At 52.4% G+C, this 15,690-nt stretch overlaps 1 protein-coding gene and 1 non-coding gene across 7 annotated transcripts in view; one reads left to right on the top strand and one right to left on the bottom strand.

Annotated features, from left to right (window-relative positions):
• CTBP2 (C-terminal binding protein 2) overlaps positions 1-15,690 on the bottom strand; it is a 164,435-nt gene that overhangs the window by 60,654 nt on the left and 88,091 nt on the right. The window lies entirely within an intron of this gene.
• On the top strand, positions 5,154-5,260 carry LOC114236614 (U6 spliceosomal RNA). The gene has a single exon (XR_003622527.1). It is a non-coding gene; the product is annotated as a U6 spliceosomal RNA (small nuclear RNA).

Raw genomic sequence — 15,690 nt, 5'->3', positions numbered from 1 at the left:
CACCCAAATGGTTCAGGATGGAGAAGTAAAGGAGGGGCTGGTGCAGTCCATCAGTGCTGAAGTAGGGGACACACACGCCCCATCCAACCCCCACACCTCCACAGGACCAGCATCCTTTCTCACTACCATTTCAAAGCCAAGGGCGCCATAGCAACAGATGCCACTGGACCACACGGCTTAGTCTTGACCTGACACGGCAGGAGATACCTTTGGAAGGACCCCACACAGAGATCCAGGGGTGGGATTCTGCCTTCTCCAGGAAGCCTTCTGGATGAGCCTCTCTGCCCTTCTTGCCTTGCGCCTGACACCACAAGCTCCTGCCCATCTTGTTCCAAGCCACATTAAGTGAGATTCGCTTTGACCTCCTGGGGGAGGGTACTCTGTACAGCCCACTTCAGGGTGGACAACCCAGTGAGGCACGTGGGCTACCTGGTGGCCTAGGTGAGGCTAAGAGAGGCCAGCAGGTAAGGCCCAGGTCAGGCTGACAGGAGAGGGGGTTTAAACTGGTCCAGGAGAGATAAAGTTATCATCAATGCGAAGGACGGACGGCTGGGACTCTTTGTCTGTTTTCAGAAAGCAAGTGTCCGGAAAGATTATCTCAAACACAAGCAGAAGAGCTCACTCCAAACCTGACCATGTGCCTGAGGGAGTAGGGACCCAGCATCCCAAGTTCAGTACCGGACAGGTCACATAATGGCCAATCAAGAACCAAACCCAGTAAAGGCTTCTGAGCAACCCTGCTCCAGACCTGCAGCCTAGCCTGAGGTGCGCAGGCAAGCTGGGAAGAGAGAGCTTCCCAGGACCTGGGCACGACCCTCATACAGCTCAGCCCATCACCTCCCAGGTCCCAGGGCATCACTCTAGGGCATGGCAAGGGACAGGAGTGTTCCACGTGCCGGGGGGGAGGGGGGAGGGGGCGGCGGCCCATCCTTTATTTCAAGGAGGTGCCGCTGGCACAAAGGCAGACACGCAGGAAAGCCAACTCAGGCCTTGGGAGCAGAGTAATAACTTTGTTTCATGACGACAGATATTCTGCGTCTGGGCCTTTACAAATATCCAAATTCCGTCGTAACGTTTCTGTACAAGGAAAGCCACTGGGCTGTAGCCATGGAGGCATTCAGAAGCCCACAGTTCTCACACAAGAGTTTTCTGGAAATGTGAGGCGGGAATCACACATCCCGAGCTACAGAAAGTCTTTCGATGGAAGAGCGGTTCTTCCCAGACCTTATCTTTTTAACCTGAGTCATAGAAAGGAAAATCTTAATCTTCTATGTAGCTATTTAACAATACGAAATACAACTTGCAGCCATTCATTTCGCTTAACACGGTCTTAATGTGGAGGATGAGGAATGTAACGGAACCCAGGGGGAGGCAGGCTTTGTTCGGATCCACGCCGGCCACCGAGGGGAGTGGGTGGCTGGAGGCCGGGCTGGGGAGGAGAAGCGGGTGACACTTGTGCGTCACACGATTTCATCTTTGCTGATCAAATTCTAGAAGTAAAGAAGGGAGCCGCTAACTAGCTTCTTTTGTTTTTGTTAATTTCAGGGTATTCCTGAGGTTAAACAGTCTTCTTGAATTATTTCACCTGTTTTATTATGGACTCCTGGCTGGCCTCCAAGGCTTTGGTGGGTAAAGGATGCCATTTTTGCATTGATTGCAGCCCCGAATGTTCTGTGCTATGGCTAAAATCTCACTTGGTGCAGAGTGGTTGCTGGAACAGGGGAGAGGAGGCAGCAAAGCTCCCCGTGAGAATTTTCTAGGTGTGACTCCTGTCATGAACAACTGGATTCTTCACCGACAGGGCGAACACTGGGATGGTTAGGGAGGATGGGGGCACTTGTGAGTACAGTCGCCTGTTTAGACAATTACAGCTGACCGTGTGCTAATGCCCAAGGATCCCCATTTCACATGAAATCCTATTAAAGAACTCCTGACAATGTGATGGGCATTTAAAAATCTGCTCTGGGGGCTTCCCTGGTGGCGCAGTGGTTGAGAGTCTGCCTGCTAATGCAGGGGACACGGGTTCGAGCCCTGGCCTGGGAAGATCCCACATGCCGCGGAGCGGCTGGGCCCGTGAGCCACAACTGCTGAGCCTGCGCGTTTGGAGCCTGTGCTCCGCAACGAGAGAGGCCCGCACATCGCGATGAAGAGTGGCCCCCACTTGCCACAACTGGAGAAAGCCCTCGCACAGAAACGAAGACGCAACACAGCCAAAATCAATCAATCAATCAATCAATCAAAACATACGCATCTGATTCAAGATCCTCATTAAAAAAAAAAAAAAAAAAATCTGCTCTGAGCTAACTTACGGGGGCCCCACCAGACCAAGAACAGATACGGACCAAGAACAGACAGGGGAAAGAGGCTCCAGGGAGTCAGACATCTGGACACTATGTTCATGTCCCCAGACCAGACAACCCATGGAAACGACACAGGATGACCTTCTGGGGAAAGGCAGGCTCCGGACCGCCCCCCCTGCCTGCAGCACCGTGCTTCCTGCCTTGGGAGTCCAAACTGCTCGTCGGTGGGCTCAGCGTCAGTGTACGGACCCCCAAAGGCCTAACACACATTTTCTACTAGCTGCCCACAGCCATACTGCCTTGTTATGGATTGAATTATGCCCCCCTCCACTGCCCATTATGCTGAAGTCCTAAGCCCCAGTACCTCAGTCACCCTATTGAGACAGAGTCTTTATAGAGGTAATCAAGTTAAACTAAGGCCCTAATCCAAGGTGAGTGGAGGTTCTTCTAAAAACGGGAAATTTAGACAGAGATATGGACAGAAGACCGCACGAAGACACAGGGAGAAGACGGCCATCTACAAACCAAGAAGAGAAACCTGGAATAGAGCCTTCCCTCCCAGCTCTCAGAAGAAACCAAGCCTGACACCTTGGTCTCAAGATTTCTGCCCTCCAGAACTGTGTGACAGTATATTTCTGTGGTTTAAACCACCCAGTTGGTGGTGCTTTGTTATGAAGCCCTAGCAAACCACGTCACGCCTACTGATGATATTGGGGTGGCCACCCCCAGAAACCCCTCTGGGATCTTGCACCAATGATGCTTAGGGAAGCTCAGGACCGCCTTGGAGGGAAGCCTGGTTGTGGTGAAGAGGCGGCCTCTGCGGGGTGTGATTTGTCATGGGTCCTGGCTTTACTACAGAGCGCCAACTCAAACCACACCCAGCCACGTGCCCCAAAAACGCAACAAATACGGACACGCCCACAGCTGTACCCCAGGGGCTGCTCTGCCAGGCATTGGGCCTGGCTGCAGGGGGGAAGGAAGGGGCTATGGGCCCAACACCAACCTCCTGTAACTCTTGAGGAGTGGCCTCCCGTGAGACAGAGAGACCTGTGTTTTCAAGGGAGAGACACAAAGAAAACTGTCCCAACCGTACTTTGCTTTAAACTGTGTTCTGCTCCCCAAATCCAAAGATTGCTCTAGACACACTGCCACTGTGTCCTCTGCGTTAGCAAAGGGTAGATGTCTCCACCCTGATGCCAGGGGTGGGGAGAAGGGTGGTCCCACACTGCCCTGTCCCTTCTCCTCGGTCAGGCACTGGCGGACCATGCTTCCGAGGAGGCAGGAATCTGCCCAGGAGTCCACACGGCCCCTCGGGACGCCAGCACGCAGGTGACTAGGCTGTGCCTTGAGCACCAGAGTCTGAGTGATAACAGTCTAGCGCGAAGCTCCCTTAGGGATCTGAATTCCATCCACAGTAACAAGATGTGTTTCTCCTTCAGAGTCAGGGATCCTGGACTCAGGCTGGACGCTGTGACTCTAATGGGCTCCGTTAAAACTGTGCTGGGGCAGCCTGTACCTCTCCACGCTTCCTAAGGTTCTGGGAAACTCTGAACGGAGGTCGCTTCTGACTGTATGAATACACACAACCCAGCACGCAAGCAAGAGGATTCCCTGTCTGTGAGGCAGGGGCGCTGGCCGGGGATGCTCTTCATGCCTAGGGGTGCTCAGCAACACGAGGAACCAAGGACCCAGCACAGGACATGACACTGCGCAGGACTCCCACGACGGCAGCAGGGGCAGGTCTCTGTGACTCATCCAGCTCCTGCAGGGGGTACCCAGACCCACAACCCCGGTGACGTGTCAGCTCTGCACAGCACCCCACTGCTGGCATAGGGGCACCCAGGGAACAGTGGGGAGGGGGTGTTGAGTTGTCAGGGGTCCATGGAGGATTTCAGAGCCACGACTGTTCCTAAGAGGCCTATGACCTGCCCCCTCTCTGCTTGGGGCAGATTCCATCCTTGCTATGGAAGCCAGAAAAAGAATCAACACACATGGCCCCTAGCGATCCCCACCTCTTGGTATCTGTGTCCTGTGTACTCTCTGTTTCTAACAAACAGACTTGATAATAACAACAGGCAGGTGGGGTGGGGGTGGGGGGGCTGCGACATTGCTGTCTTGGGCATCTCCCCCAACCCTGGGATCCAGCTGCCATCTGTGGGCTGCTTCGTGGAGAGGCCCAAAGAACTGAGGTGGCCACTGAGGAACCAAATCCACCAACAATCACCTACGTGACCTCCTCCAGCTGTGCCTTCAGGGGAGGTATCAACTCAGGCTGACACCCTGACGGCAACATGAGAGACCCTGGCCAGGGCACCGAGCTGAGGTGTGTTGGGTTCCTGACCCTAGGAAACTCTGAGGTATGGTTTTGCTGTCCTAAGACTCTAAGTTTTGAGGTAGTTTGTCACACAGTAATAGACAACCCAGTCTAATAAATTTACCGTGGTCACCGATATGGTCAGTTCAACAGGAAAGACCAAAACGGTGATACATTTGTACTGCAATGGTGCCAAGTTTCTATTACCTACAGGACAGAGAATGCTAACAAAAAGCCGTCTAAATGCTGTAAATCCTCAGCTGCCCACGCTGACACGAGGTGTGTCTGTGACGTATCCAGCTCTGCAAACTCTAGGGCAAACTCCATTCTCCGCAGCTCAACCATGCCCACTGGAGAACGGAAAGTCTGCTGTGATTTTCACTTACCCCAGATGCTTCAATAAATTCCAGGGCTGCGCTCAACACACAGAGTTAACTAGGGCACCTTGGGGTCTCCACTCCAACTCATGCACACCCATAAACACGGGACATTAAAAAGCTCTATCCAAGACGGGGCCCCACGTTAAGAACGTAGCCTTCGTGCTCACTTCGGTAGCACATATACTAAAACTGGAACGATACAGAGAAGATTAGCATGGCCCGTGTGCGAGGATGACACACAAATTCATGAAGAGTTCCATATTTTTAAAAATAAAACTATTTCTCTGGATCAAGTCAAATAATAAAGAGAAAAAAAAAGAAAAAAAAGGAATGCAGCCTTCAAGGCCACCCTCTGCATGGGAATGCACTGGATAAACAGGCCCTCTTGCTTTCTTGTTCTTAAAAGTCCTTGAACTGCAACTACTATTTAAGTTGAGCTACCCGAATCAGAGGAAAAAGGAGGCAGGTAACATGAAAGGCAGTCGGCAAAGAGTTTCAGAGTTTCCTGCCATGTGAAAGGGCAGAGGGGAGCTTAGATACCAGCAAGCCTGCCCGGAATCCAAGGGGCAAAAAAGGCATGGGGTGTAACACACATGCGCGCGCACATACACACGTCCACATAGGCTCGCGTGGCCCGTGGTGGTTTCTTGGAACCAGGGCATTTCTGGAACATTCTGCCTCCCTCACAGATAGACAGCCCGAGACTCAACTCCTAGCTTGTATTTCTACTCACCCCCTATAACTCCCAGGTCACCCCAGCCGCTCTACAGAGGCATTGTTGGTGCAAAAATCCGGAAGCCCAGGAGCCGGCTCCAGGCACACCAGCCAGGTAGAAAGCAGGCCTACGTCGTGTTTAGCCACACCCCCAGTCCTGAAGCACATCTAACATGCCCAGCCCCTTCCCGGGGGAGCCCCCAGCCCTGAAAGAGGAAGCAGCCCCGTAAGGAAGCCAAGACACAGTTGAGCCAAACAGAGAAGGGAAAGCTGGTCGGTAAACTCACCAAAGTCCAGAGGGAAAGGGACCCAGCCCTCGGCAGGGCTCCTCGGAGGAGTGGGGCTGGGTCTGTGTGGGGCGCCTCCCACTGTACAGTTTTCACCCCCACGTGTTAGTTTAACAGCAGCTACACTCACAGAGCGCCTGACGCGTGGCAGGTACGGCTCCCAGTGCTCACCTAACATGCACACCAATAGCCCGAAAACACGGTCTGCTGCCCTGAATTCAACAACTAAGGCATCTACACTGCGGAGAACATGCCCCGCACAATTACTCATCTCGGTGACCACACCTGCTCTGGGCGAGGCTTCGAGCAAGCCCCCAACATCCCAGGTGCTCACAGGACAGAGGTGCAACCCTCACCCCAGGCACCTTCAGAAGAGTGAGCCCAGAGGAAGCCCAAACCCTTTCAGATAAAGTCACAACCCAGGGCTCCAAGAAGTCGGGTACCGTGGCTCAAAACTCCTTCTCTCCTGGATCTACTCTCTATGTCAGTTTTGTGTGAAGGCCAAAATACCAACACCGTCTTCCTGCCTCCAGAACAGATCCAGCCTCTGGTCAGATGGTGGTCTGCTGTCTTGGACGAGGGGTGTCAGCTACAGAAACTTCCATGGGCCTGGGTCCCCCAGTTTGATTCCTGCCAACCCCGCCACAGGGAATGGCTTGTCCAGGTCACAGGGGAGGTGTACTTACTGGGGACCTGCCTCCCAGTCACACTGTGGCCCCTGATGCAAAGCCTGAAGACTCTGGAAGGCTCCCTCACAGGGACGTTTTGGGTCCTTCACTGCATTTTTGGTTGGTGAGTCTCCGTTACACCCTTTGGTGGAAGCCATTGCTGCCCTCTGTGGATCTGCCAGGCTCTGTGGGATCCAGGGTGGGCTCAGCTCCCCCCAGCAGGTCCGGGGACAGAAGAGAGAGGGGCTGAAACAGGAGGCGGAGTGTTCTTATTCTCAGAGGGGAACTCAGCAAGGGTTAAATGGATTTTTAGAAACAAAACTTATGAAAATGGCCTCAATACAATTTGATGAGGTCAGCGAGTAGAGAGGCCTAATGACACTTGTAAGAAAAAACATCTGTCGGTGTCGAAAGGTCGGCAGGAAGTGAGTGGGACTGACGTGGCTCTGATTGGCCAGACCAACACTCCTAGAAAGAGAGGCACATGGCTTAACTTAGCCCAGAAGAACAAAAAGCCCCTTTCAATTGTCCTCTGACCAGCCCCGCCCCCCTCTAAACAAGAGGCCAACCCCCGAGCTCTGAAATCCATCCAGGACCCTGGCTGGCAATTAGCTCTTTGTTCACTCGCTGATCAGCCACCGAGGCCAAAATATTCCTGAAGAAGCAGTAATCTTTAGAGAATGATGTTCTTCCAAAATCCCCAGTTTTACTTTTTGGTTAGAAAACAACGTGGGTCAGTTGAATGGCAAATGTTTCAATAAATCCATCATCGCAAAAACAAAAACAAGAGGTTTCTTTGGAAAAACAGGAAGTCTTGGTACATAACATGCCTTAAAATAGGGCCAAGTTCATTTGTTGACAAAACCCCAGCCTCCAAAGCCTCTTGGTCTAATCTGTCCAGATCCAACATACCCCCAATTCCTCCTCAGGACCGCGTCCTGTTCCCTCGGGTGACAGGCTGGCGTGGCCTTTGTTGCTCTGACACAGGGCGTACAGGGCACACAGGGCGGGCCGACCGGCCCGCTTCCTGTCCCCAAGCTCCGAGGAGGGTCTCAGGAGGGGCCAGTCGCCAGCCAGGCCGCTTGCAGGAACCAGGCCTGGTGCTTTTCATGAACTGGGGGCCCGTTTCAGGCTTCTCATCGGAATCGCATACAACGTGGAGGCTTTCTGGAATTAGCGTTCTGTTCATCCTTTATAGTCAGTTACAGAGCTGGGTTACACAGAAGGCCTGACTGTTGGGCAGAAACTCCCGGGTTATTACCCGAACTTAACCCCTGGGCAGCAGGCAGAGAGGCAAAGAGGGTGCCTGGCTTCATCCACGTCTGAAAGATAGAGCCTCTTTCTTCTTCCAACCAGGCAGAAAAGGAACCAGGAATTTACCGTTTCCATTCTTCCCAAAGACACCCACTTTAAAGAGTACAGGCACAAGAAAACTTTCAAAGAAATGTACTGAAAGTTCTGCGATTGACAGATACAGCTATCCCCATGCGTGAAATAAAACCCACATTTATACACATACTGCTGTGTCTAGAAGGCCCCTCCCGTAAGCCAGGCCTTACCCACTACAGCCAACTCCATTCCTTTCCCACTAATTTCTGCCTTTTCTTTACTAACCACCAAGCACCAGGAGGACTGTACGAACACAGCACGGTGTGAGCGCGTATCATAGTTACACCCTTGTTAAAACGCGAAACCACACAATGCATACAGAAAGATCACAGAATCAAGTCAGCCAGATTCTCAGAGACATTACCACCACCACCACACTCCGTGTCCCAAGGTCCGCTGATCTTCTACAACCTTCAAAATGTTTCTTTACTGCTAGGGAAGGCAGAAGAAGGTTTCAGTATGTTATAGTTATATAAAACTGTCTGGTATATTGCATTAAGTAACTTTTCTACATAGTTGCTAACCCAAAGATGATTTTTTTTTTTAAGTCCAGGCTTAAGTAGAAAATGCTAGTTGTTTTGGGATTCTGGTGGATTCTGCTGGTTTATGGAGAGGAAACTCGCTGCTGGTCCATGAAGATGAGGAGGCATGCAATTGCACATAAGAAATGAGAATTTAAAGTTCAGTCTCAGGGCTTCCCTGGTGGCGCAGTGGTTAAGAATCCACCTGCCAGTGCAGGGGACACGGGTTCGAGCCCTGGTCCGGGAAGGTCCCACATGCCACAGAGCAACTGAGCCTGTGTGCCACAACTACTGAGCCTGTGCTCTAGAGCCCGCGAGCCACAACTACAGAGCCCGTGCGCCACAACTACTGAGCCTGTGCTCTAGAGCCCACGAGCCACAACTCCTGAGCCTGCGTGCCACAACTACTGAAGGCCGCACGCCTAAAGCCCGTGCTCTGCAACAGAGAAGCCACCACTATGAGAAGCCCGCACACCGCAACGAAAAGTAGCCCCCACTCACTGCAACTAGAGAAAGCGCGCGCGCAGCAACGAAGACCCAACGCAGCCAAAAAAAAAAAAAATTCAATCTCAGGTATGTGGCCAACTGTAGTGAAAAATGGGGGGAAACAGAATACATAACTTCGAAAAAATAATGTGATTTACATAAAATTTAGTTTGGACCCAAGACTTGCCACCATGGATCCATCCTGATTCACAGAATCCTGGACCCTAAGACAGTGCCAGCCAACCGTCCTGTGGGCACCGATGCTGGAGGGAACCCTGCGAGGGAGGGGCCCTCCTCTCTGATGTCCTGCCCTACCAGCTGGGGAGAGGTTTCCAGGGGTCAGAGAATTTGCCAGCCTCTGGGCTCATCAGCAGCCTGAGAGCTGCAGAACCAGGAAAGGATGCATTTGGGAGCCCGTGTGGGGTCTGACTTTGCTGCACTCCTGGGGGAGACACGTAGGATGAAATGGGGTTCCGGATCCAAACAGGCTTGCCCAGAGGCCTCACAGGTGAACCACAAGGCTGTCACCCCCCTGAACACGCTCTACTGCCTGGGCTCCACCCACCCTTGGGTCCTTCCTCATCAGGGGCCAAAGGCAGGGAGGCCTCTTCCTCATAACGGAAGAGCTGCTGTACGGCGGCCGCCGCGAACCACTTATCCAAGTCACTCTTTTGCGGAGTGAACAGTATGGAGAATTTGAACATATGTGACAGCATGCAGCTGATGCACACAAGCTTTCCACGCAGCCATTTATTTTAGGGCCTCGTGTGCTATTTTTACACTCCACCGAAACATTGCCAAAGGAATCCACAAAGGAAAACGAGTACGCTGGAGCCGCTCTGGCTTCTCCGGCTTCACCCTTTTACAAAACGAACCAGCAATGCATGCTATCTGCTGCCTTCTCGGAGACAAAGGTCATAAAATAAGTCATTTGAAATTATTTGAGTTCAATTACTTTTTTTTTTTAAGAAAAGGTCACAAGTGGCCTTTAAATGGAAATGCGATTTTCTTACTCAGCACCACTGGCTGTGATATTCTGTGTGTGTGTGTCACAGCCCACCTGCAATACTGGTTCTGAGCAAGTGACCAACTTGAAACTCCCCTGTGGAAAGAAGTGGCCATGCTTAGGGACAAGGAAAAGTTCTGGAGCCGTGATCTCTGCCTGCAGTTATGTGCAGGGCAGTCATGCAGAAGGACTGAATGTATCCTGTGTGGGCAGAACCGTGACCAAGAGGGCGAAAAAGCCAGAAGAGATTTCAGATGGATAAAGAAGTTTCTCACAGTTAAGGAAGGGCTGCCCCTGGATGTGAACCACGCTCCCCTCCCCCAACCCAGGGGGCAGAGGCTAGTCCAGGACTGTGGCGCCCGGTCAGGAGACCCCCTTGAGCAATGGGGGCGGGGGTGCGCAAAGGTGAAAGGGGAGGACGTTCCGCCTCACACCTCTAGATGTGTCTTCCCTGTTCTAGAACCTTCCGGCCTGCCCCAGAGGTGTGCCCAAGGGCACCCCGCGGCCAGCCCCCTACTGGATCCAAGTTCCCCGAGGCCCTCGGAATTCTGAACTCTCATGGGATTCCTGTGGAAGCAAACAGCCCTGGTATGTGCCATTTTATTTTCACTCAGAACATCCTTCCTGGGACCATCCCAACAAGCCGAGCATACTATTTTCAACTAAGGCCTTGGCATTGTCTAGGAATGTTTTCAGGACTAAGTAAATTGCTAAAGCAAACATCTTATTTTTGTCTCCTAGGACAGCCAAGCAGGGTAAAAATATTTCCTGCCGGGACTTCCAGTGGAACGGCCCCCTCTGGTGGAACCGTCTGACCAGACACTCCATTCAGGGAAAATGCTCTCACTCTGGACGCGGGGTGCAGGGCACCCACTCGTTCCTTGGGGGTGGTTCCCGCTTCCGGTGCCACCCCCAGCAGCCCGGGGAAGGATCCCTCTCCTGCTGGCTCCCAGACCCGAGGCACAGCCGTGTTTGAAACCAAACACCAATTCTCTTTATGTCTGCTGGAGAAGATACACCCCAGTCCTTGCCAGGCTGGCCTGGAACTCAGCCGCCTGGTGACAGGGGCGTGGGAGAGGAGAAGACGGTCCACAAAAGCAGAGCAGTGGGGCCCGACACGCCCCAGCCAGTAGCAGTGGTGAGCTGGCAGCGCAGGAGGAGCTGAGGCTGGCACACCTGGGCTCCACGCACACCGCAGCGGTCCTGGGCCCGCCGTGGCCACTGCAGCTGTTAGAAGCATCACCGGGAGCAGAGCTGGACCAGTCTCCACACGTTCCTGGTGCTGTTCTCGGCACTTTGCACGCATTAACTCCTTCTTCCCAACAGTCTCAGGAAATAACGTTATTAGCATTATCTAAAATGACAAAGTGGAGGCCCAGAGCAGAGAACAGCTTTGCTCAAGAGCCACAGCTACTGGGAACGGTGGACCCTGGGCCCAGTCAGGCTCTAGCCACACACACAGGCCTCTGTAGCAGAGCCAAAACTCACCTGCACCTGTTAGTATTTTCAAAGGGCTGGGTCAGGGGACAGCTGAGGCCTGCGGTCTACACCCCTCAGCTCTGGATAATCAGAAAGAAGGTGGCCCCAAAGGGGGAGGGGGGCCACAGGAGTGGCTCATCAAGGTCACAAACCGTTCAATTTTCTTTAGGCTCCATAATGCTAGTGTTGCTATATATGCTATTATTGCTATATTTTTAAACGAGGGAGTCCTTTACCTTTTAGGAATATAAACTGAAAACATTTATTGATGCCAGGAAATGACGGCAAGGATCTGCGCTTTAAAAGGTGGGATGTGGGGAGTGCACAGGAAATGAGACTGGCCCTTAGCTGCTAACTGCCCAAGCTGGCTGATGGGGACGTGGGTGTCCGGTACACAATTTTCTCTGCTTTTGTGGATCTGAAGTTCTCCATCTGTACAATGGGGACAGTGTCACCCACTGTGCAGAGCGGCTGTGGGGACTGTGGACGGTGAAGCACATGCTCGGCACGCAGGGGAGCTTGATAAAGGCAGCCCTGCCGTGGTGGTTATGAGTAGTAACAAGGAAGGCTGGGCACCCTGCATTTTCCTGGCGGCCCTCAGGGCAGCGCGGTAGACAGCTGTGCTCAGATGATGTCCTGGGCTCCAGAGAGCAGGCCAGGCCCCTGCAGGACAGAAGCCTGGCGCAAAGGACGTCCCCTGCTGCAACGCTGAGCGTCCCACACCGGCGTCGGCCTCCACCTGGACGTTCACCACCACGGAACAGCGCTAAACTGCCAATACGGGCTGAACCCAGACAGAACAATGAGCAGATTATCCCATCATTCTCCTCCTTGGGAAGAGATCTGGAAAGCTGATCACGTGTCACTCCGAGCACATCTTTATTTCTGACGTGGAACTAGGGTGGAGGATTGCTCGAGTGGGTAGAAACAGCGTGCCTAAGAAGTTCACGCGACTTGCTAGTCAGTAAGCCACGTGCATGGGTGTCACACGCGCGTCACACGCCCATCACGCCCCAGTGAGGAGCAAATGTCTGCGCGCAGCCTGGCTCTGGCCACACGAGGAACTAGTAAGAGGCAGTGAGCGCACCCAACACAGCAGCTCCCTGGGCAGCCCTCAAAAGGAATCCTTCCTCACGGAGGCGACCCTGTTAAGTTCCTCTCAACACACATAAAACTGGGGTAAAAATCTAGGCCCTTGGCTCCCCGCCAGGAGTAAAAATTAATTGCCACGTAAAATTGCTGATTCCTACCAAATGAAGCTCTACGATTTATCAACTCCTGGATGGCACAAACTCAATAGTGGTTTAACTACATCACCTGAGTTATTGCTGTGTTTTGTATCAGTGACAGCTTTACTGGGAATGAAAGTTTTGCAAATTCATTCACATAGGACAAACTTCCAAAGTAAACAAAGGCCCTAAGCAGACACAGCCCCCCTGCAGCTGTGTCACACAGATTTTCGAAGCCAGAGGGTGTCTGGAAGGACAGTTTTCCCAGCACAGGCTTGGAGTGGGAACCCAGGGTGTGCGCCTGCACCAGGACCACGCCCCACCCCCTCCCAGGGGCGCTGCCCTCTGGCACCCTGAACCCTCAGCACCCTGACGTTGAGAACCCAGCGAAATATTTCATTATCCAACTCCACCGAACTGTAGGAACCCAGGTATTTAAAATGCATGGAGATAAACCATTGCCAATTGCTTTTTTATTTTCAGCAGGGGCAATAAATCTATAAATAGCTTATATGGTGGAGCAGACCATTAGATGCAAACCAACGCTGCGAAAACCAAATGGTAGCAACACCAGGCTCTTCCTTGTCCCAGGTTCAGTTACTTCCTGTGGGTCCGGGTATACCCACTACTTTGTGGGTTATTATTACTGCCCTTCTCGCCTAATCCCACACTTGTTGGACCACAATGGGTTGGTCTTCTTCTAATTTGAATCGGGCCAGACACAAACAGGTAAATTACTTTCCAGTTTCCACAATCAGTGGAACATGCAAGCACTTCTTCCAAATGCCTCAAAGTGAGGCCTTTGGAGAAAAACAACTTTGGGGTCATGCTTGGGGGAAGAGGGTTCTCAAGGAGAACACTGTAAGAGTCACTGATCCTTCTTCAAAGAGCTTGAAAGCTCTCACTCTCGAGAGAAGCACCCCAAATTAAATTCAAAAATTTAAGTTACATTAAAAAACACCAGTGTCAGGACTTCCCTGGTGGCGCAGTGGTTAAGAATCCGCCTGCCAATGCAGGGGACACGGGTTTGAGCTCTGGTCCGGGAAGATCCCACATGCCGCGGACCAACTAAGCCCACGAGCCACAACTACTGAGCCCAACACGCCGTAACGACTGAAGCCCATGCTCCACAACAAGAGAAGCCACCTCAATGAGAAGCCCGCGCACTACAACGAAGAGTAGCCCCCGCTCGCCGCAACTAGAGAAAGCCCGCATGCAGCAATAAAGACCCAACGCAGCCAAAAATAACTAACAAAAAACCCCACCAGTGTCACAACCCACTGCACTAGCAGGCTTTGTTTAATCTCTGTCTATATTCAGAACGGAGGCTCTGAATCCATTTTAGAATCTTATTCTTAAGGAGACAGTGAAACAAAAAAGCAGAGGCTGGGGGCTTCCCTGGTGGCGCAGTGGTTAAGAATTCACCTGCCAATGCAGGGGACACGGTTCGAGCCCTGGTCTGGGAAGCTCCCACATGCCACGGAGCATCTAAGCCCGTGCACCACAACTACTGAGCCTGCGTTCTAGAGCCTGCGAGCCACAACTACTGAGCCCAACACGCCGCAATGACTGAAGCCCGCGCGCCTAAAGCCCGTGCTCCACAACAAGAGAAGCCACCTCAATGAGAAGCCCGCGCACCGCAACGGAAGAGTAGCCCCCGCTCACCGCAACTAGAGAAAGCCCGTGTGCGGCAACGAAGACCCAACACAGCCAAAAATAAATAAATAAAATAAATAAATTTATTTTAAAAAAAAAGAGAGGCTGGTTTCCCGAAAAATCAGGGAAGTTAATAGTATCCAGGCTGTTGATTTTTCCCTTTTCTGGCGGCTCCAATTTGTCCCTTTGCCACTCTCAACCCCTCCTTGCCCATGTAGTGAGGAAGCTGGGATGCAGCCCGGGTTTGCGGTCAAGGTCACAGGAAGAAGAAAAGAATGAAAACTTTCTGGTTCGGTCACTTGGCTCAAAGCTGGTTTCGTTCTTTTCTTCTTTCTTGGCCAAGTTTTGCGTACTTAGGGTATTACTTTCACAAGCTTCCCCACCTCACTGGTTTTAGCACTGAGCAGAGGATATTCTCTAGCGATTATCCTCCAGTCCAACACCCCCCAAAGGTAACTACAACTGTTTCATGTGCAACAGGAAATGCTCTGAGGACGTGAAGGCACCTCGGAGCGGTGACGGAATGTTTGCCAGCAGAAATACATCGAGCTGTCCCCGGTGTCATGGGCGGGGAGCCGCTCGCTACATAAACTGTGGATCAATCAGGAGGCGGCTTCACAGAACACCCAGGGATCTCACCGATTCAGCGGCTGGCGGGGGAAACCGGGTCTCACGTTAACACAAACAAAATGCACATGAAAAGCCACTCTCCCTGCCACGAGCTACAATCTGGAATGTTCTTTGACCCTGCTGTCTGATCCTTCTAGGAAGGCCAAGCCATCATCAGAACCCACATGGAAACCCTGCAGCTGTGGGACTCTGCTGAGCTCACAACTCCGCAGGGCCCGCTGCCCCGATGATGATTCACTGGGGGGGCAGTTCAGAATTACACACTTCTCTGTGGGCACAATCACACTTTTTTAAAAGTTAAAAACAATCCAAGGGAGAGTCCACATTTTAATTCAACTCATACCTGGCTGTCAAGTAACTTCAGCAAAAATACAAGAAGGAACCACTGCCACGAGGCTACTGGTCTCACGGCTGTCTCCCGGAAGCCCCCGGGGGGAGATTCAGGCCAGAGGAGCTGAACAACGGAGCTGATCCAGTTAAAGGATGCCACATCCACGCCCCTGGGCAACCAGCTGCCTGGGTTTTAATTCTGTGGATCCTGAGCTGTGAACTAAGTGGGGGCCCAGAGAAAACGGGGAGCAAAGTTAGATGAGGCTTGCACGGCAGTAGCACCTGCTGGCTCTGTGGGCAG

This window comes from Balaenoptera acutorostrata, chromosome 16 (assembly GCF_949987535.1).
Source record: "Balaenoptera acutorostrata chromosome 16, mBalAcu1.1, whole genome shotgun sequence".
NCBI classification, from domain to species: Eukaryota; Metazoa; Chordata; class Mammalia; order Artiodactyla; family Balaenopteridae; genus Balaenoptera; species Balaenoptera acutorostrata.
This window is presented reverse-complemented; position numbering and strand designations above follow the sequence as displayed.